The sequence below is a fragment of the Lithobates pipiens genome, unplaced genomic scaffold, assembly GCF_037356315.1.
Source record: "Lithobates pipiens isolate NorthernLeopardFrog02 unplaced genomic scaffold, aLitPip1_a1.2 Scaffold_24, whole genome shotgun sequence".
NCBI classification, from domain to species: Eukaryota; Metazoa; Chordata; class Amphibia; order Anura; family Ranidae; genus Lithobates; species Lithobates pipiens.
The window spans coordinates 3,296,287-3,317,572 of record NW_027507786.1 but is presented as its reverse complement, the minus strand read 5'-3'; the positions used below and the strand labels follow the sequence as shown (position 1 = coordinate 3,317,572).

Here is a 21,286-nt window from a genome sequence, read left to right as displayed (position 1 = left end):
TGATCTCCCCAGTGAATGGCTGTGCAGGGAAGGCGTGTCAGGACAATTCTGATCATTGGAGGGGAGCACGCTGCGTTCCCAGCATGGCTAGAGAACTAACCATGGTGTGTTCTCCTGTTTAGTGTAGTCAGTTTTTGATAGGAAAGCGAAAGCAAGAGAACACCAGGGATTACACACAAAGGGAACAATACAAAGAGAACGGGATACTTTTTCATACAAGTACATGGTACAGCAGGCACATATCGGAAATATGAAATGTTGGGGTAACAAAGGCGTTAACCACTTCAGCCCCGGAAGGATTTACCCCCTTCCTGACCAGGCCCTCTTTTGCAATACGGCACTGCGTCGCTTTAAATTGTGCGGTCGTGCAACGCTGTACCCAAACAAAATTGACGTCCTTTTTTTTTCCCCACAAATAGAGCTTTCTTTTGGTGGTATTTGATCACCTCTGCAGTTTTTATTTTTTGCACTATAAACCAAAAAAAAGTCAATTTTGGAAAAAAAAGCATTATTTTTTTAATTCTTTGCCCCCCAAAAAATATTTTTGGTAAAAAAATCTCAATAAGCGTATATTGATTGGTTTGCGCAAAAGTTATAGCATTTACAAAATAGGGGAACGATTTTATGGCATTTAAAAACATTTTTTTTTTATATATTACTAATGGCGGTGATCTGCGAATTTTATCGTGACTGTGACATTATGGCGGACGCATCGGACACTTTTGACACTATTTGGGGGACCACTGACATTTATACAGCGATCGGTGCGATAAAAATGCACTGATTACTGTGTAAATGTCACTGGCAGGGAAGGGGTTAAACACTAGGGGGCGATCAAGGGGTTAAGTGTGTTCCCTGGGCGTGTTATAACTGTAGGGGGGAGGGGCTCACCAGAACATGACGGTGATCACTGCTCCCGATCACTTGGAGTAGTAGATCCCTGTTATGTTTCTTTGCAGAACAGGGAAATGCCTTCTTTACATGGGCATCTCTCCATGCCACGATCGCGGGCCACCATTTCAGATTGAGTCCGAGGGACCCATGGGCATGCTCCCATGGCGGGCGCGTGCCCGCTAGCCACCGATGAGAGTGACATATGGTTACGTTGTTTTGCGCACTGCAGGGCGGCCAGACTTAGGCCAGTGGACTCTTTTTTCGTTTTATATGCCATCCGTTCGAGCCCTTATTCAAAACTAGAGGTTGGATATATCGGATCCTTGAAATATCATCGCCCTTGAGTGTGGAAAACATCAGCTGGAGACCATGGAGATCACTCACTCTTATCCGAGACCGAGGACGTCCATGGGAGGACTGCACATCGGGACTCATCCCATCAGAAGTTGGAGCACAAACCCTTTGGGATTACAAGCATTTTAGACCCACTGTCGTAGGGCACGTGGGTCCAACATTTCTGGTAGGGGTATCCATCTTATATTTATAGAGTGCTGTGTCTCCAGATACGACTACAGACAAACAGATTGCTGCCGTTCATTTCCCTGCTGCCTTGATCCAAGGTTTCCAAGAGAAAATTGGCCAGTTTTGTCTAAACGCTATATGAGGACTCCATTATAGACTGATATACTGATAATAGTCTATTTTTCAGGACCCACATCACGTTATTTCACTGCTAACTTATCACTCATGTATAAGTTGTATGTGCATTCTAATGGACATTATACATTGCACATAATGTTGTTTACACTTATTTCACAATAAGTGTGAGACTTTTCTGTGGTTCAACACGGGTTGTTTATATTTGCTTAAAAATAGTTTTGAGACTTTTTAGATTCACTTCTTTGGCGCTGCACTTTTTGTTTTCACACAAGTCCAATTGTTGGTGTCAGTGGGAGGACACGAGTCCAGTTGTTGGTGTCAGTGGGAGGACACGAGTCCAGTTGTTGGTGTCAGTGGGAGGACACGAGTCCAGTTGTTGGTGTCAGTGGGAGGACACGAGTCCAGTTGTTGGTGTCAGTGGGAGGACACGAGTCCAGTTGTTGGTGTCAGTGGGAGGACACGAGTCCAGTTGTTGGTGTCAGTGGGAGGACACGAGTCCAGTTGTTGGTGTCAGTGGGAGGACACGAGTCCAGTTGTTGGTGTCAGTGGGAGGACACGAGTCCAGTTGTTGGTGTCAGTGGGAGGACACGAGTCCAGTTGTTGGTGTCAGTGGGAGGACACGAGTCCAGTTGTTGGTGTCAGTGGGAGGACACGAGTCCAGTTGTTGGTGTCAGTGGGAGGACACGAGTCCAGTTGTTGGTGTCAGTGGGAGGACACGAGTCCAGTTGTTGGTGTCAGTGGGAGGACACGAGTCCAGTTGTTGGTGTCAGTGGGAGGACACGAGTCCAGTTGTTGGTGTCAGTGGGAGGACACGAGTCCAGTTGTTGGTGTCAGTGGGAGGACACGAGTCCAGTTGTTGGTGTCAGTGGGAGGACACGAGTCCAGTTGTTGGTGTCAGTGGGAGGACACGAGTCCAGTTGTTGGTGTCAGTGGGAGGACACGAGTCCAGTTGTTGGTGTCAGTGGGAGGACACGAGTCCAGTTGTTGGAGTCAGTGGGAGGACACGAGTCCAGTTGTTTGGAGTCAGTGGGAGGACACGAGTCCAGTTGTTTGGTGTCAGTGGGAGGACACGAGTCCAGTTGTTTGGTGTCAGTGGGAGGACACGAGTCCAGTTGTTTGGTGTCAGTGGGAGGACACGAGTCCAGTTGTTTGGTGTCAGTGGGAGGACACGAGTCCAGTTGTTTGGTGTCAGTGGGAGGACACGAGTCCAGTTGTTTGGTGTCAGTGGGAGGACACGAGTCCAGTTGTTTGGTGTCAGTGGGAGGACACGAGTCCAGTTGTTTGGTGTCAGTGGGAGGACACGAGTCCAGTTGTTTGGTGTCAGTGGGAGGACACGAGTCCAGTTGTTTGGTGTCAGTGGGAGGACACGAGTCCAGTTGTTTGGTGTCAGTGGGAGGACACGAGTCCAGTTGTTTGGTGTCAGTGGGAGGACACGAGTCCAGTTGTTTGGTGTCAGTGGGAGGACACGAGTCCAGTTGTTTGGTGTCAGTGGGAGGACACGAGTCCAGTTGTTTGGTGTCAGTGGGAGGACACGAGTCCAGTTGTTTGGTGTCAGTGGGAGGACACGAGTTTAGTTGTTGGTGTCAGTGGGAGGACACGAGTTTAGTTGTTGGTGTCAGTGGGAGGACACGAGTCCAGTTGTTGTTGTGTCAGTGGGAGGACACGAGTCCAGTTGTTGGTGTGTCAGTGGGAGGACACGAGTCCAGTTGTTGGTGTGTCAGTGGGAGGACACGAGTCCAGTTGTTGGTGTCAGTGGGAGGACACGAGTCCAGTTGTTGGTGTGTCAGTGGGAGGACACGAGTCCAGTTGTTGGTGTGTCAGTGGGAGGACACGAGTCCAGTTGTTGGTGTGTCAGTGGGAGGACACGAGTCCAGTTGTTGGTGTGTCAGTGGGAGGACACGAGTCCAGTTGTTGGAGTCAGCAAATGGAATAGTGCCCCAAGGACCAGATAAATACAAGCAAAGGGAGACCACTGACCTAGACAGATATTTTATCTGCCGGGTTGCAGAATGGAAAATAAAAGTATATGTTGTTACACATTTGGTTGATACTTGTTTTATCGGTAATGTATCAATTTAGCCTTTTATCAGATGTGATACATTGTATCTAATGGTTATAATGTACTGTACTTGCAAACCTTTGTGCTGCAAGCAAGCTGCCGCTCTCTGAGCCATGTCTTTTTTTCTTTTTCTTTCTTTTTTTTTCTTTTTTGTTCCTCGTTTCGCAGCCCCCTCCCTCTTCTCATTGCAAATCCTATGTGGAGAGCAGTGCCAGGCAGAGAGAGAGAGAAGAGCGCGTTTGTATTCCAGTGGTGTAGCACAGCCAGACAGGTCTGAAACAGAGTGTTTTATTTTTAGAATCTCCGTTGCCATTTTTATCCTGTAAAAATATTCATCAGTGTCTGTGTGACAGGCCATCCGTTTTCATAAATATTCCATAGTTCTACTCACTGCCATTGTATGAAGCGGTTTGTCCAATGCACCTCTCTCCTTTACCCCCCCAACACCACTACGTCAGAGGGGGGCTTCAGGGGGATTAATTTATGTATTGTAGGTTTTCAGTTCAGATATGTAACGTCACACACGCTTCTCTCGGGCCGTACGTAGCTGCTTACGTCGTCGCCCTTTTTTTTTTTTTTTTTTTCCTAGCGAACTATTCAGGAGTAAAAGGCTTAGGGCTCATTGAGGACTGAGGTAATGGGAGTAATTTTCCACTGTAATATTGTCCTTCTTACGAAAATGTTAATGCTCGTGACAATTGAAAAGCCACAGTGTTCACGACTTTTTTTTTTTTTTTGATCTTTTATTATGGTTGGGCCTGGTTTTGACGCAGGCTTAAATGGGAGTTTTACGTTGCTTAAAACAAAACAAAAAAAGGCAATTCTTATTTCTGTCACAAAATAGTAAAACTGTATGCACCTGGGTAGTATTAAAGTGACACTAAAGCCGCCTACACACGGGCGGATTGTATGGCCTACTTAGTCCGTCATACAATCCGACGGACAGTCCGTCATACTTTCGAATGAACCACACACGGATGCACAAACAGTCCGTCGAAAGCTTGCGCGATGACGTGTACAGCACGTACGACGGGACTAGAAATAGGAAGTCCAATACACAGCAATGCAACCTTCCGCCGTGTAAATCCTTTCTGAGCATGCGCCATTCTTAGTCCGTCGAACTAGCCTACTCACGAGCGGATTGTCCGCTGAAACCAAAGTATGACGGACAGAATTACCGAAATTCCGAAATACTTAGTACGCCAGACTGCACGCTGAAAAAGTCCGCTGAAGCCCACACACGAGCGGACTGTCCGCTGAAATGTGTTTCGACTGACTAAGTAGGCCATACAATCCGCCCGTGTGTACGCGGCTTTAAGGTTATTTTTTTTTCTTTAAAAACAACAAACATGTCCTACTTACCTCCACTGTGCAGCTCGTTTTGCACAGAGTGGCCCCCCGAATCTGCTCTTCTGGGGTCCCTCTGTGGCTCTCTTGGCTCCTCCCCACATCAGATAACCCGGGATCCGATCCGAAAATCGTACCAAAAATCCTGCATTCGAATCGATTTGTACAGAGCTTTCGAGAGCCGATCAGAACAGTTCATCCAATATTATTCTATCAGACATGCACGGAAATTCTTTTTGTATGATGCCAGATCGTACGATTTTCGTTTAATCAGTACAGCTGTCGTTCAAAAATGCAATACAAATGCATTACAACACATTACATGACTTCCGAATCTTTATTCTGTTGGACGAGAATTTTAGTGGCAATTCAGTAAATTCATCAGATTCAACGCAAGATTGGCATGCAAAAAAAAAAAAAAAAACGGACGATGATTCGCCCAATAATCTCATTGTGTGTACGGGGCATTACCTTGTGGGTGCGCTCTCGAGTCCAGCATTCGGTGTCCATAGAGGCTGAATGTAGGACTCGGCCACGCCCCCACCGGCGCACACGTCATTGTATTTGATTGACAGCAGCCAATGGCTGTGCTGCCATCAATCTATCCAATCAAGAGCCGAGAACCCCTGGGCAGAGAGAGAGCCCGTCCCCGTGGGACAAGTTCAAGGGATCAGGTAAGTAAAACGGGGGGCTGGGGGGGCCGGTCACTGACTGTTGTTTTTTCTCCTTAAAAGGGTTTACAACCCCTTTAAGGATAAGTTGGGGGAAAATACAGCACCTTTCAGGTACACGCCTGTAAAGGGTTGACCTTTTTGTTTATATATATTTTGTACTAAGATGCTCTTCCCATTTTCTGCTAGGTATAAATTAGCGATGGGCTTGGGCGTGTTTTGGATTGGAGCCCAACAGGAAGCCGGCACTGCACACCACCAATCATAGGCAGCTTGTGTATGTGCAGCTGTCGGTCGGGAAAATGCCTCACTGCCTACGTTTTGGCGGTGTGCAGTGACGGCTTCCTGGCGGGCTCCATCCGAACACGCCCAAGCCCATCACTATAAACGAGCTGCTATCTACCTTCTTGTCTTTGCAGCATTTTGCCTGGACACAAAATTAGAAACTGCCCCGGTCCACTCACAGGTTGTAGTACACTTTTAGAGGAATTAAAGTGATTGTCAGTGGTGGCTTGGGATATTTTTCTTTGGGGGAGGGGGCGGCAAACATCAAAGCCCCGCACTTACCCCATCTAGGAGGTGAGCAGGCAGCGTGTCTGGCAGCTTTCTTCCTCCTCCTGTGGTGTGTGTCGCGGTGGCTTACGCTGTACATCCCCCCCCCCCCCCCCCCCAGGCATCAAATGGGATCGCCTGACCTTTCAGCCAATCGGAAAACAGATATCAGACCCGCACTTCCTGATTGGCAGAGAGGCTTTTCTAACCCACATCAGTGGGCTCCGAGCGCAATGCCGCTGTAATTCATGTGCCAGAAATCATGAAAGGGGCAGGACCCATGAATAAGGTGTGGCTGCCACGGACGTGGATAGATTCCTACTATGAATGAATCCATCTATTAATCATATAGGGGGTGGTGTGGATAAAGGAGGCGGCGTCTGTGCACCCTTAATGGACGGACCGCCCCTGGTGATTGTAAAGGGAAAAGATTTTTTTTAAATAAGGCCGTTCATACACAGCAAATTTCTTTCCTGCAACGACGGGTTGCAGCGTGCCAGTCTTAGACTGCTATCACACTGAGGCGCTTTACAGGCGCAATAGCAATAGCGCCTGTAAAGAGCCTCTCCTCTCGCTCCAGTGTGAAAGCCTGAGTGCTTTCACACTGGAGCGGTGCGCTGGCAGGACGTTTAAAAAAAAAAAGTCCTGCAAGCAGCATCTTTGCAGCGCTGTAGGAGCGGTGTATACACCCCTTTTGTAAACCGCCCCTGCCCATTGAAATCAATGGGCAGCCCCACCAACCCACCAGCAAAGCACCGATGCAGCGGCGCTTTGCGGATGGTTTTAACCCTTTTTTTGTCCGCTAGTGGGGCGCTTTTAAACAGCGCCGCTAAAGCGACGGTAAAAAAATAGCGGTGCTTTACTGCCGACGCTCCCAACCCCCCCCCAGTGTGATAGCAGCCTTAAAGTGGTTGTAAAGTTGCACCACGTTCCTGGGAAATGAGAACATCTCACAAAAGGGAAAATTTTAAGAGCCCATAGTGCGACATCTTCACATCTACAGTGAGGGGAAAAAGTATTTGATCCCCTTCTGATTTTGTACATTTGCCCCACTGACAAAGAAATGATCAGTCTATTATTTTAATGGTCGGTTTATTTTAACAGTGAGAGACAGAATAACAACACAAATATCCAGAAAAAATTTCAAAAAAGTTTTAAATTGATTTTCATTTTAATAAGTGAAATAAGTATTTGACCCCTTCACAAAACATGACTTGGTACTTGGTGGCATAACCCTTATTGGCAATCACAGAGGTCAGACGTTTCTTGTAGTTGGCCACCAGATTTGCACACATCTCAGGAGGGATTTTGTCCCACTCCTCTTTACAGATCCACTGACTTTTGGTAACTGGAACCTTCAGCTCCCTCCACATATTTTCTATAGGATTAAGGTCTGGAGACTGGCTAGGCCACTCCAGGAGCTTAATGTGCTTCTTCTTGAGCCACAACTTTGTTGCCTTGGCTGTATGTTTTTGGTCATTGTCATGCTGGAATACCCATCCACCACCCATTTTCAATGTCCTGGCTGAGGGAAGGAGGCTCTCGCCCAAGATTTGGTGGTACATAGGCCCCATCCATTGTGCCTTTGATGCGGTGAAGTTGTCCTGTCCCCTTAGCAGAAAAACGCCCCCAGAGTATAATGTTTCCCCCTCCATGTATGACGGTGGGGGATGGTGTTCTTGGGGTCACAGGCAGCATTTCTCCTTCTCCAAACACGGCAAGTTGAGTTGAGGCCAAAGAGCTCGATTTTGGTCTCCTCTGACCACAACACTTTCCCCCAGTTCTCCTCTGAATCATTCAGATGTTCATTAGCAAACTTCAGAAGCTGTACATGTGATTTCTTGATCAGGGGGATCTTGCATGCGCTGCAGGATTTCAGTCCTTCACAGTGTAGTGTGTTACCAATTGTTTTCTTGGTGACTATGGTCCCGGCTGCCTTGAAATCATTGACAAGATTCTCCCGTGTAGTTCTGGGCTGATTCCTCACCGTTCTCATGATCATTGAAACTCCACGAGGTGAGATCTTCCATGGAGCCCCAGACCGAGGGAGATTGACAGTTATTTTGTGTTTCTTCCATTTGGGAATAATCGCACCAACTGTTGTCACCCTCTCACCAAGCTGCTTGGCGATGATCTTGTAGCCCATTCCAGCCTTGTGAAGGTCTACAATCTTGTCCCCGACATCCTTGGACAGCTCTTTGGTCTTGGCCATGGTGGAGAGATTGGAATCTGATTGCTTCTATGGACAGGTGTCCTTTATACAGGTAACAAGCTGAGATTAGGAGCACTCCCTTTAAGAGAGTGCTCCTAATCTCAGCTCATTACCTGTATAGACGACACCTGGGAGCCAGATAACTTGCTAATTTGATAGGGGATCAAATATTATTTCACTCATTAAAATACAATTTAACTTTTTTTTAAATGTTTTTTTTTTTCTGGATATTTGTGTTCTGTCTTTAACTGTTAAAATAAACCTACCATTAAAATTGTAGGCCGATTATCCGATTATTTCTTTGTCAGTGGGGCAAACCTACAAAGTCAGCCCGGGGATCAAATACTTTTTTTCCCCTCACTGTATAGCCAACCTTTGAGGATATGTCAACAGGCTTCTGTTCACCTCAAACAGGATTTCCAGTCTCTTACAAGTCTATAGAAGTGCAAAATCCCCCTTGAAGCAGGTCAGAATAGGTCAACTGCAGGTCAATTGCACCTGTCATTGAATTGTGAATGATCCCAAATGCAGCAGACGTAGGCCTTGTAGTTATGCCTTCAGTATGTGTAAGAGCAATGTGTACAGCAAGTTTTGACAAAGAATTTCCAAACCTTTCAAAGATCTTCAAGCAGCTTTGTTAACTATAGTTTGGGGTGGTAAACACAGATCATAACGGGAAAACAAGCCGAAGCCTGCTAGCGGGTAATTTTAAAGGGACAATCAACATTCCTATTAGGGCCCGTTCACACAATGGTGTTACAGTAACTGCGTGCTTTACCGCAATGCACAGCAACTCCCCGCACCGTACCAAACTCGCCTTGCTGACAGACCTGCATTGCTGCGCACACTCCAATTTGGGCTCCAGTGCATGTACTGTTTTTTTCATGGGGTACTGCGCCACAACATACAATAGTATTTCCATCCATTAAATCTTCTGCCCTTGTCGGTTTTAACTTTGGATAGTAAAACATTTTTTCTGACAGTAAATACCTTATACGGCCCACTTCCTGTTTCTTGTCTGGTCATTAGCATAGGCTTATGACATAATGCACAGCTCTCTCTCTTTTTGCCAGGAAGGGAGGGAGGTGAGTCAGAAGAGGGCCAATGAGAGCTGTAGAGCTAAAGGTTTGCCTCTGTGTAAATCCAGGAAGGGAACAGGCAGCAGCTTCAGCTGCCCACCATTAAAATGAATGCATCCAGAGGCAGTGGAGGGAGATTTCTGCAACATATTTGGCAAGTACAAAATATATATATATATATATATATATATATATATATATATATATATATATATACCACTTTGTGTGTGTGTGTGTGTAATATATTTTATTATATATAAAAAAAAAAAACTAAAATATATATATATATATATATATATATATATACACACACACACACGAAAAGTGGTTGGAGGGAAGCTTCAAAAAAATGGCAAAGATGTTTTTATTACAAATTCTGTAAGCAGACTGCAGTTCCTCTTTAACTGCAATGCACTGCTGTAGCATACGCCAATGCATGGCAACGCACCTTGCAAACACACATTACCGCAACACCATACTGGGATCTGGCCTTTATGACCCTTTTATTTATTCATGTAAAACCTTTTTATTCCAAAAGGAAACAAACTGCTGTAACTTATTATACATTGTGAGCTACAGTTTGGCTTCAATTTGTTTAGTGACTCTAAAGCTGCTAATACTTTTAACACTCCCCTCCCCCTAGACCAGGGGTGTCCAACTCAAATTAATCTGGGGCCGCACCAGCAATATGGTTGTCCTCAAGGGGCCGGTTGTATACCTAAGACTATGTATCTACTCTTTTTATCATATTAAGTAATTGCCTCTGCATTTAAATCTAACGGTTTATTAAGTAATAGTTGGCTTAGAGTTCAGAGGTGTACTGCGCTATGTGCAGAATGCAGAGTTCAAGAGTGTGCTGTGTACAGAGTGCAGGGTTCAGGGATTGCGCTGTGGATACAGTGGAGGGTTCAGGGGTTGTGCTGTGGACAGAGTGCAGGGTTCAGGGGTTGCGCTGTGGACAGCAGAGTGCAGGGTTCAGGGGTTGCGCTGTGGACAGCAGAGTGCAGGGTTCAGAGGTTGCGCTGTGGACAGCAGAGTGCAGGGTTCAGAGGTTGCGCTGTGGACAGCAGAGTGCAGGGTTCAGAGGTTGCGCTGTGGACAGCAGAGTGCACGGTTCAGAGGTTGCGCTGTGGACAGCAGAGTGCAGGGTTCAGAGGTTGCGCTGTGGACAGCAGAGTGCAGGGTTCAGAGGTTGCGCTGTGGACAGCAGAGTGCAGGGTTCAGAGGTTGCGCTGTGGACAGCAGAGTGCAGGGTTCAGAGGTTGCGCCGTGGACAGAGCGCAGGGTTCAGGCGTTGCGCCGTGGACAGAGCGCAGGGTTCAGGCGTTGCGCCGTGGACAGAGCGCAGGGTTCAGGCGTTGCGCCGTGGACAGAGCGCAGGGTTCAGGCGTTGCGCCGTGGACAGAGCGCAGGGTTCAGGCGTTGCGCCGTGGACAGAGCGCAGGGTGCAGGGGTTGCGCCGTGGACAGAGCGCAGGGTGCAGGGGTTGCGCCGTGGACAGAGCGCAGGGTGCAGGGGTTGCGCCGTGGATAGAGCGCAGGGTGCAGGGGTTGCGCCGTGGATAGAGCGCAGGGTGCAGGGGTTGCGCCGTGGATAGAGCGCAGGGTGCAGGGGTTGCGCCGTGGACAGAGCGCAGGGTGCAGGGGTTGCGCCGTGGATAGAGCGCAGGGTTCAAAAGTGCCCTGTGTACAGAGTGCAGGATCCATGGGTGAGCTACATGCAGGGTTCAGCTCACCCCACCAACTAACGCCCCTCCACTACCAGATCCCCAGCTCCCAACTACTGCACTGTCACTCACCACTGAAAGACCCCGCCCCCCCAACTAACACCCCGCCCACCCCACTAGCAGACCACCACCCACCCAACTACTGCCCCCCCACTACCAGACCACCACCCCCTGTGAAATCCCCAGGGATAAGCACTCAACTTTTGGCATTCAAGTGGTTCATCCAGAATGTGTGTCCTCCATTCCAGACTGTGCTTGTGTGTCTGGCCGACCACGCGCCTTGTAAGAAGTTTATTTTGTAAGCTGCCAGTTCGGCTGCAGAATCTCCGCGCTCGGCTTGTATAGCCTGAAACCGGCGCATGCGCAGTAACAGGAGCCGGGACTCGCTGAGACCATAGCTGTCGCTGTAAACACAGAAGTTCCTGTGTTTTACAAGTGACAAGAGGAAGAGCGGGTGAGAGCCGGAAGTGGCGACCAGAGGCCGCTGTGGGCCACAGAACAAGGCTCGGCCGGCTGGATTTGGCCCGTGGGCCTTGTGTTTGACACCTGTGCCCTAGACTTACTGCTTGCTGTCTGCTGTGCCTCCTGTACTTCTTCATCCAGATTTGTGTCTCACTAATACAGGAGGTGTGTTACTGACCAGATCACAAGGTTAAAACTGAGAGGGGAAAAAATAATGAATAATGAGGCTAAATAAATGAAAACTGATGCAGCCACCACATCTATTTAGTGGCAAGCGGCAATATATTACATTTTTGGTTTTGGGCTTAAAGGAAGTGTGCAGGGACGGACCTGTCCTCTGCCTGCTCAGCGGGGATCGACGGGGCAATCCCCGCTGAGCAAGTGGATATCCACGGAGCGGATCATCACTGATCTGCCCCGTGTGAAAGGACCCTAAATACCGAATGCGGTATTTGTTCGATTTTGGCTGTAATTATCGCATTGAACTGGTTGGTAAGGAGCGGGTCAGGAAGCCGGCCGCTGCGTCCTTAACAACCAATGACATATCGGCTGTCAGCCCCCCTGCCCCAAAACACCCACCCCCCCATGTTGAGGGCATGTGGCTTGGTATGGTTCACCTCTGGGCTGCATGCTCGGATAAGGGGCTATATGGATTTTATGGGGGACCCCCCCCCTTTTTTTTATTTTTTATTTTTTTTTACATCTTGGCATGGGGGCCTGGTATGCATTGGGGGGAACCCACGCTGTTTTTTTTTTTTTTTAATTCAGCTGTCAGCTGATGAGTCCATTTGGTTGTTAAAGAGGAAGTAAACTCTCTCTAAAATAAAATAAAAAAACACCCCTGCAAGACAAAGGCATAATGAGCTAGTATGCATAGCATACTAGCTCATTATAAATTACTTACCTGAGATTGAGGCCCCCGCATCGGTCCTCGGTCACCTCCTGCGTAACCATCATGATACTCGAAGTGACTTCTGTGTATCGCGGCTTCGGCGCTGTGACTGGCCGGAGCAACGATGACGTCACTTCCGCACGTGCACGCGGGAGCCGTCAGTGACGGCACGATCCCATTCCTAAAACGGCACGCTCAGTGTGCCTGCGCCGTAGACATCGGTGCCGTCTTTCTTGCAAATATCTCCTAAACCGTGTAGGTTTAGGAGATATTTCTTGCACCTACAGGTAAGCCAAAGTGGTCTGTAAGGGTTTACAACCACTTTAAGTATGCAGCGGCCGGCTTCCCTTCCCGCTCCTTAGCAACTAGCTATTTTAAAAAAAAAACTGGTTTTCGACAAATGACGCATGTGATACCGCCAGGTAAACCCTGGTGGTAATTATTGCATGCTTTTTTACTCTCTGATCCGTTTGTGAATTGGACTTGAGAGCTTTTTATGCAAAATGTATCGGTGCATTTTTTTTTTTTTTGTGAATTGGACTTAATTTGCCGTATGCAAATAAGTAATGTAAAACCCTTATCGCATGCAGTAAAGCTTTGTGAATTGACCCGAATGAAATGTATACCGTTTCCCAGAAAATAAGCCCTACCCCAAAAATAAGACCTAGCATGAGTTTCTGAAATGGCTGCAATCTAAACCCTACCCCGAAAATAAGCCCTAGTTCAAGTCCTTGTGAAATCATGTAATCCATTCTGTAAAAAGATTATATAATGTGCAGTGTGTCTCCTTGTGTGACTTTACTCCTCCCCGAATGATGTCAGCAGCCCCTCCCTCTGCTGCGCTCGGATTGGGCTGACGTCGGCGGGATCTCGGCCTCTCCCTCTGCTGCGCTCGGATTGGGCTGGCGTCGGCGGGATCTCGGCCTCTCCCTCTGCAGCGCTCGGATTGGGCTAACGTTGGCGGGGATCTCGGCCTCTCCCTCTGCTGAGCTCGGATTGGGCTGACGTCGGCGGGAATCTCGGCCTCTCCCTCTGCTGCGCTCGGATTGGGCTGACGTCGGCGGGGATCTCGGCCTCTCCCTCTGCTGCGCTCGGATTGGGCTGACGTCGGCGGGATCTCGGCCTCTCCCTCTGCTGCGCTCGGATTGGGCTGACGTCGGCGGGATCTCGGCCTCTCCTCTGCAGCGCCCGGATTGGGCTGACGTTGGCAGGATCTCGGCCTCTCCCTCTGCTGCGCTCGGATTGGGCTGACGTCAGCGGGGATCTCGGCCTCTCCCTCTGCAGTGTTCAGAGCGGAGGAAAAAAAGGTCCGGCAGGTCATGTGAGCCCCTAGCAATGCTGCAAATAAGATATTTTCCACAATAAAATTACACAAGGAAACGCGCTGTACATTATATAATCTTTTTACAGAACGGATTACATGATTTTAACTAAGGTTTATTTTTGGGATTACAGAATTTTACAATGCTGACTCCTGAGCTGACAGGGGGAGAAACTTTTTTTTTTTTTGTGCATACCGTAAGATACCCCCTGAAAATAAGCCCTAGAGTGTTTTTTTTGTTTTTTTTGTAGCCAAAATTTAATATAAGACCCGGTCTTATTTTCGGGGAAACATGGTATATCGGCACTAAAACCACCTACATTTCTGTGCAGAGTTCAGCAGAAGGGGTAAGCATGCTGTCCTGAAAGCTGTCCATAGCTAACAAACACCAGGCCCTCTTGTACACTCTGCTCCCTACCTGTCCAGCAGGGGGAGCTGCTTTAGGCCATGGCAGCCTAGGCATCGGTCAGGTGATCTCCACTAAAGGGGAAGGCTACATATTCGATGCTGGTTCTGCCTGAAGGGTTAGTCCCTTAGGCTCTTCAGCTCAGCTAATGTTACTAAAGAGGTATTTAGCTTTGGTTCGAAGCGTATGTGTGCTTCCATTGAAAATAATGTATATTTATTAGATTGTAAGCTCCTCTGAGCAGGGCCCCCTTAATCCTCTTGTATTTCATTGTATTATAACTGTATTGTCTCCTTTTTATACACAATAGTGTATTGTATTGCTGTGTATACTGTTGGCGCTATATAAATCCTGTATCATATATATATATATATATATATATATATATATATATATATATATATATATATATATATATATATATATATATATATATATATATATATATATATATAAAAAATATATATTAAATATATATATTATAATTATATTATAGGCATGTCGGCTGCTAATATATATGTATATATATTAGCAGCCGACACTCCTATAATATTATATATATATATATATATATATATATATATATATATATATATATATTATAATTATATTATAGGCATGTCGGCTGCTATTAAATAAATAAATATATATATATATATATATATATATATAATATATATATATATATATATTTATTTAATAGCAGCCGACATGCCTATAATATATTATATATATAATATTTTTATTAGTAGCCGACCCGCCTATAATATAATTATATATATATATATATATATATATATATATATATAATTTAATAGATAGATAGAGATATATATATATATATATTAAATATAAAAAATATATATATTATAATTATATTATAGGCGGGGTCGGCTACTATTAAATATATATATATATATATATATATATATATATATATATATATATATAAAAAAAAATATATATATATATATATATATATATATATATATTATATTATAGGCATGTCGGCTGCTATTAAATAAATAAATATATATATATATATATATATATTATATATCCATCTATTATAGGCGTGTCGGCTGCTAATATATATATAATAGGCGTGTCGGCTGCTGGGATTTGAGCAGCCTTGGCATGTTTTGTGCCCTGACTCCTATGATTTCTTTAGCACCATACTGTAAGTCACAAGCCGGTAGGTAAATAGATTCACCAGGTTCCATCTTCATCCCTTCCCGCCATGTTTATCATTTCTTCAGCTTTCTCTCTCTTTTTTTTTTTCCCCCTTCTTTCTTTCTTTCATAACGATGCAGGGAGTTGCTCCTGTCTTATTAACTTGCAGCCTGCATACTTCTCATCTTTTGTTCTTTGTTAAATGTGAGCTGGCATCTGTTAGGCTGCGTTAGCATTCAGTCTCGGGGAATTCAGCGCTTTCTATATTCGGCTCTGCTAAGCCGGTGCCCTGTTTGCTTGAATCAATTGGGGCTGCTATTTTTAGCAACAAAGGGGAATTGAAATAGCAATTTCTTTCTATGTAATAGATCCCAAGAGGAATACTGATGTAAGTTTTCTGTCATCCCTCTTATGCACACTCCCCCCCCCCCCCCCACCTTTCTCCCACCCCCCCCCCCCCTTTTGCCTTCCCAAAAGAACTGATAGGAGAGGCATCTGTCACGAGTCTGCAGCAGTATTAATCTTTAATCAATCGAGTGTTTGCTCTATTCAGGGTGTTTGGAAGAAAAGGAGGGTGGTTGGGGGGGGGGGTCACAAAATGGGACTTGCTTTGAATTGGCAAGTGATCGTGCTTGAGCCGAGCTTTCAGATTTCCGTGGATGAAGGAAGAGACAGGGCAGCTAAAAATACCCCCTTTTGCTTGCAGTGTTTTTCTAGTCTATTTTTGATGTTTGATTTAGATAAGGTTGATTGGGTAGCTGCTAAAAATAACTGTTCCCAGAAAGTTGAGGACAAAGAGTGGAGGATATTTTTAACCCACGTTGCCTGCTATTGCTTCTCTAGACGGCGAGCGATCTGCTAGAAGGTGGTCTCATCTTTGGAGGCTTGGCGGACGTTATATAGCAAGTTATATATAAAGCCTCACCTTGTAGAACAACCCATTCAGTTTAAAATAGAAAATAAAAAAGCAAAACATTTTGTGTATAGATATAAAAAATTTTAATACCTGTGTTCCCCCCCCCCCTCCTTAAAAAAAAAATAAATAAGCCGGGGGGGGGGGGGGGGGTGGAGAAACAGCAGGACACTGATCCTCCCAGTGAATGGCAGGAAGGGGGGTGTCAGGATAAGTATGAACATTGAGGGAGAGCAGGCTGAGTTCTCAGCACACCTAGAGAACTTTCCCCCTTTAAAAAAAAGAGATCACTTACTCTTTGCTCTCAGCTGCATAAGGATCTTTAGAGAGCCGGGGAAGGAGAAACAGCAGAACACTGATCCTCCCAGTGAATGGCAGGAAGGGGGGCATCAGGATAAGTATGATAAGCAGGCTGAGTTCCCAGCACACCTAGAGAACTGACCACGCTGTGCTTTCCTGTCTACCGTGGTCAGTTTTTAATAGGAAAGCAGAAGGACTGGCAGGAACAGCAGGGATTTCACACAAAGGAAGCGATACAAAGCGAACAAAATATTTGTGTATAGATATAAAAAACATTATAAATACCTTATTTTTTTTTTTTCCCCTCTTCTTTTTAATAAATGATCACATTCCCTCTGTTCTCACTTGCATGAGAGCTGGGGGAGTAGAAGCAGCAGCACACTGAGCTTCCCAGTGAATGGCTGTGCAGCGGGGGGCGTGTCAGGACAAGTCTGATCATTGAAAGGGGGGCACACTGAGCTCCCAGCACAGGTAGAGAACTGACCACATTGTGCTCTCCTGCTTAGTGTGGTCAGTTTTTAATAGGAAAGCAGAGGGACTGGAAGGAACATCATTTCACATAAAAGAAGCAATACAAAGGAAAACAGGAGACTTTCATACAAGTACATGGCAGAGCAGGCACATATCAGGAATATGAAATGTTGGGGGGTAACATGATATGTTGAGGCCCTTGCTTTGTCATTTACATTTTTTAATAGTTATTATAACTAAACTTAGGAAACTGTATGTTTCATTAATACTCACTCTAGCCCAATCTCGATCCAGCGATGTGCACAAGAGCCAAGGCTCTCCCGGGTCTCTTCCTCCTCATTGGCTGAGATGCAGCAGCAGGAGGAGCCATTGGCTCCCGCTGCCGTCAGTCACAGCCAGTGAGGCAGGAGCAGAGGGCGGGGATGAGCTGCGCTCTCTGTGTCTTATGGACACAGAGAGCAGGCTTGAGAGTGAGCACGCACGAGTGCTCCAATAGCAAGCGGCTTTCAATGGGTGGGGGGGGAGGGACCCAGAGCGCTGATGAGGCACCCAAGAAGAGGAGGATCAGGGCTGTTCTGTGCTAAACCATTACACAGAGCAGGGATATATATATACATTCCTTGTGACAGCAATAAATATATTCCTTGTGACAGCAATAAAAGTAATAAAAAAAAAAAAAAAAGCGAAAAAATAAATAACTAAAAGAAAAAAAAAAATTTAAAGCGCCCCATCGCTCCGTGCTCACGTGCAGAAGCGAACGCATACGTAAGTCGCACCCGCAAATGTAAACAGTGTTCAAACCACACATGTGAAGTATCACTGCGATCGTTCAAGCGAGAGCGATAATTCAAAAAGCACAAGACCTTCTCTGATAAATATAGAGAGTATTAAATTATAAAAAAAAACATTAAAAAAACAAAACAATATTAAAGGGGTTGTAAAGTAAAAATTTTTATTTTTTTAAAATAACAAACATGTCATACTTACCTCCACTGTGCAGCTCGTTTTGCACAGAGTGGCCCCGAACCTGCTCTTCTGGGGTCCCTCGGCGGCTGTCTCTGCTTCCTCCCGCAGGTGCTTCTCGCGTTAATGCGAGCTCCCTCGCATTGGTGAGAAGCACTGCGGGCGCGCTCCCGTGATACAGCCGGCGGCTATAGCCGCTCGCTGTATCACAAGGCCCCGCCCCCCGGCGCGCTGCGTCATTGGATGTGATTGACAGCAGCGCGAGCCAATGGCTGCGCTGCTTTCAATCCATCCACTCCAGCCAATCAGCGGCCAGGCTGAGCGACGAAGAGGACGGCGGGGGCAAGCGCGGGATTTTCGAGGGGTCAGGTAAGTAAAACGGGGGGCGGGGGGCGCCGGCAGTGTCAGATGTTTTTTCACCTTAATGCATTGAATGCATTAAGGTGAAAAAACATTTACCTTTACAACCCCTTTAACCGCTTGCCGACCGGCTCACGCCAATATACGTCGGCAGAAGGGCACGTACAGGCAGATTAACGTACCTGTGTGTTACCCTTTAAGAAGCAGTTTGCGGGAGCGCACCCGCTGTGACCTCCGTGAGCGCGGGACCCGCGGACTCGAAGTCCGTGGGGATACCCACGATCGTCTCACAGAGAGGAAGAATGGGGGAAATGCTAATTTAAACAAGCATTTCCGCGTTCTGCCTAGTGACAGGACACTGATCACAGCTCCCTGTAATCAGGAGCGGTGATCAGTGTCATGTCATACATAGCTCCTCCCCCCACAGTTAGAATCAATCCCTAGGACACACTTAATCCCTACAGTGCCTCCTAGTGGTTAACCTCTTCACTGCCAGTCACATTTACACAGTAATCAATGCATTTTTAATTGCACTGATCGTTGTATAACTGTGAATGGTCCCAAAATCACGCCAACAGTGTCCGATATGTCCGCCATAATGTCGCAGTCACGATAAAAATCGCTGATCGCCACCATTACTAATAAGAAAAAAATATTAATAAAGATGCAATAAAACTGTCCCCTATTTTGTAAATGCTATAACGTTTGCGCAAACCAATCAATAAAATGATTTTTATTTATTTTTATTTTTTTTTACCAAAAATATGTAGTAGAAATTACGTATCGGCCTAAACTGAGGAAAAAAACTTTTTTTTAAATATATTTTTTGTGGATATTTATTATAGCAAAAAAGTAAAAAATAATGCGTTTTTTTTTTTTTTATAGCGCAAAAAATAAAAACCGCAGGGGTGATCAATTACCACCAAAATAAATCTCTATTTGTGGGGAAAAAAGGACGTCAAATTTGTTGTGGGGAAAAAAGGACGTCAAATTTGTTAGGGAGTAACGTCACACGACAGCGCAATTGTCCGTTAAAGCGACTCAGCAGTGCCGAATCGCAAAAAGTGCTCTGGCCTTTGGGCAGCCAAATGGTCCGGGGCTTAAGTGGTTAAGAAGTTTGTCCACAACTGATGTGATGATAAATCTTATTGATACTCTTGTTGTGCATCTCCAACACCATAGAAAGTGATCTGTGCATCGATGCCACCTCCAAAGGCAGAAATGTCTGCTTAGCAGCTCCAAATGACCTCTCGCTAGAGCAGGTTGTGCGCACTTGTGGCTATAGCCCAGCCAAGGTCTTTAACGCTTCCCGGAGCTCTCCTATCCTTGGCAAACTCCTTAACCCGGTACGGGTGTAACATCATTCACCAAAATATAAAAGAGCCCCACATGGTGTATAATCCTTAAAACCTTTTATTCACGCATACAATAAATTGCACTTACAGCAATGTATAAAGGAATTTCCCTTGCGCTATAAACGTCAGCCTGCACACATCCAAACAACCCATCCTTCCACACTCGAGGGTATTGGTGACGTCAGCGTGTCGCTCCACCCTATGCATTTCGTCACAGGATGACGTCGTCCAGGTGCCAGGGCCAAGACCTCCTCTAACTCTTAAAGAGGAAGTAAACCCTGATGGGTTTACTTCCTCTTTCATTCCCTGCAAAGGTAAAGCATAATGGACTACTATGCATCGCATCGCATAGTAGTCCATTATGTGTCACTTACCTGACACAGGAGCCACCGCTGTCCCCTGTAGTCCGGCGCATCCATCTTCTCGGTGGGTCTCGCCGCTCCGCCGATGTTGTTTGGCGAAGCCACGATAACGTCACTCCCGCGCATGCGCACGGGAGCCGCCACTCGCGGCATATCGCCATTGACCGCGCCGCGCTCAGTGAGCCTGCGCACCGCTGTCTACGGCGCATGCGCCGTAGACAGCGGTGCCTGTCTTTCGGCAAATATCTCCTAAACCGTGTAGGTTTAGGAGATATTTCTTGGACCTACAGGTAAGCCTTAATCTAGGCTTACATGTAGGTCAAAGTTGGTTATAAGGGTTTACAACCACTTTAACTGGTAACCTGTAGAAATTTTTAAAGCGTCACCTATGAAGATTTTTAAGTACCGTAGTCTGGTGCTATTCCACGAGCGTGCGCAATTTTAAAGCATGATGTGTTAGGTAACTATTTACTCGGCGTGACATCATCTTTCACTTTCTGAAAAAAAAAAAAAATTGTCTAACTTTAAGCCCTTGTACACACGGTCGGAGATTCCGACAACCAAATCCGTCGGAGTAATTCCGACAGATTAATTCCAGAAGAGGTCCGGAAGTGATGTTGCATACACACAGTCGGACAAAGTTGTCGGAAAATCCGATTGTACATAACGTGATGACGTTATTTCGTTACGACGGGACTACGTTCAGGCTAGTAGCCAATAGCTTTGGTCTAGGAATTTGATCTGAGCATGCGTGGCACTTTGTCCGTCGGAGTAGGCTACACATGATCGGAGTATGTCCGATCGGAGCATTTTGTCGGAAAATTTTTCCGGCAAGTTGGAAAAGTTGATCCGTCGGATATTCGATGGAGACCACACACAGTCGGAATATCCGACAAAACGGTCCGATAGGACACATTCCATCGGAATCTCCAACCGTGTTTTGCAAGGGCTTATACTTTATTTTTTAATCCACGAAAGTGTATTTCTTCCAAAAAAAAATACATTTGAAAAACCTCTGCGCAAATACAGCGAGACATAAAATATTGACATAAAACGACCGCCATTTTATTCTCTAGGGCAGTGATGGTGAACCTTGGCACCCCCAGAT

The 21,286-nt window shown here is 46.0% G+C and overlaps 1 protein-coding gene across 1 annotated transcript in view; it reads left to right on the top strand.

The window, feature by feature from the left end:
* The window catches only part of HSD17B12 (hydroxysteroid 17-beta dehydrogenase 12), a 186,993-nt gene that overhangs the window by 38,482 nt on the left and 127,225 nt on the right, over positions 1–21,286 (top strand). The gene's annotated exons all lie outside the window — the stretch shown is intronic.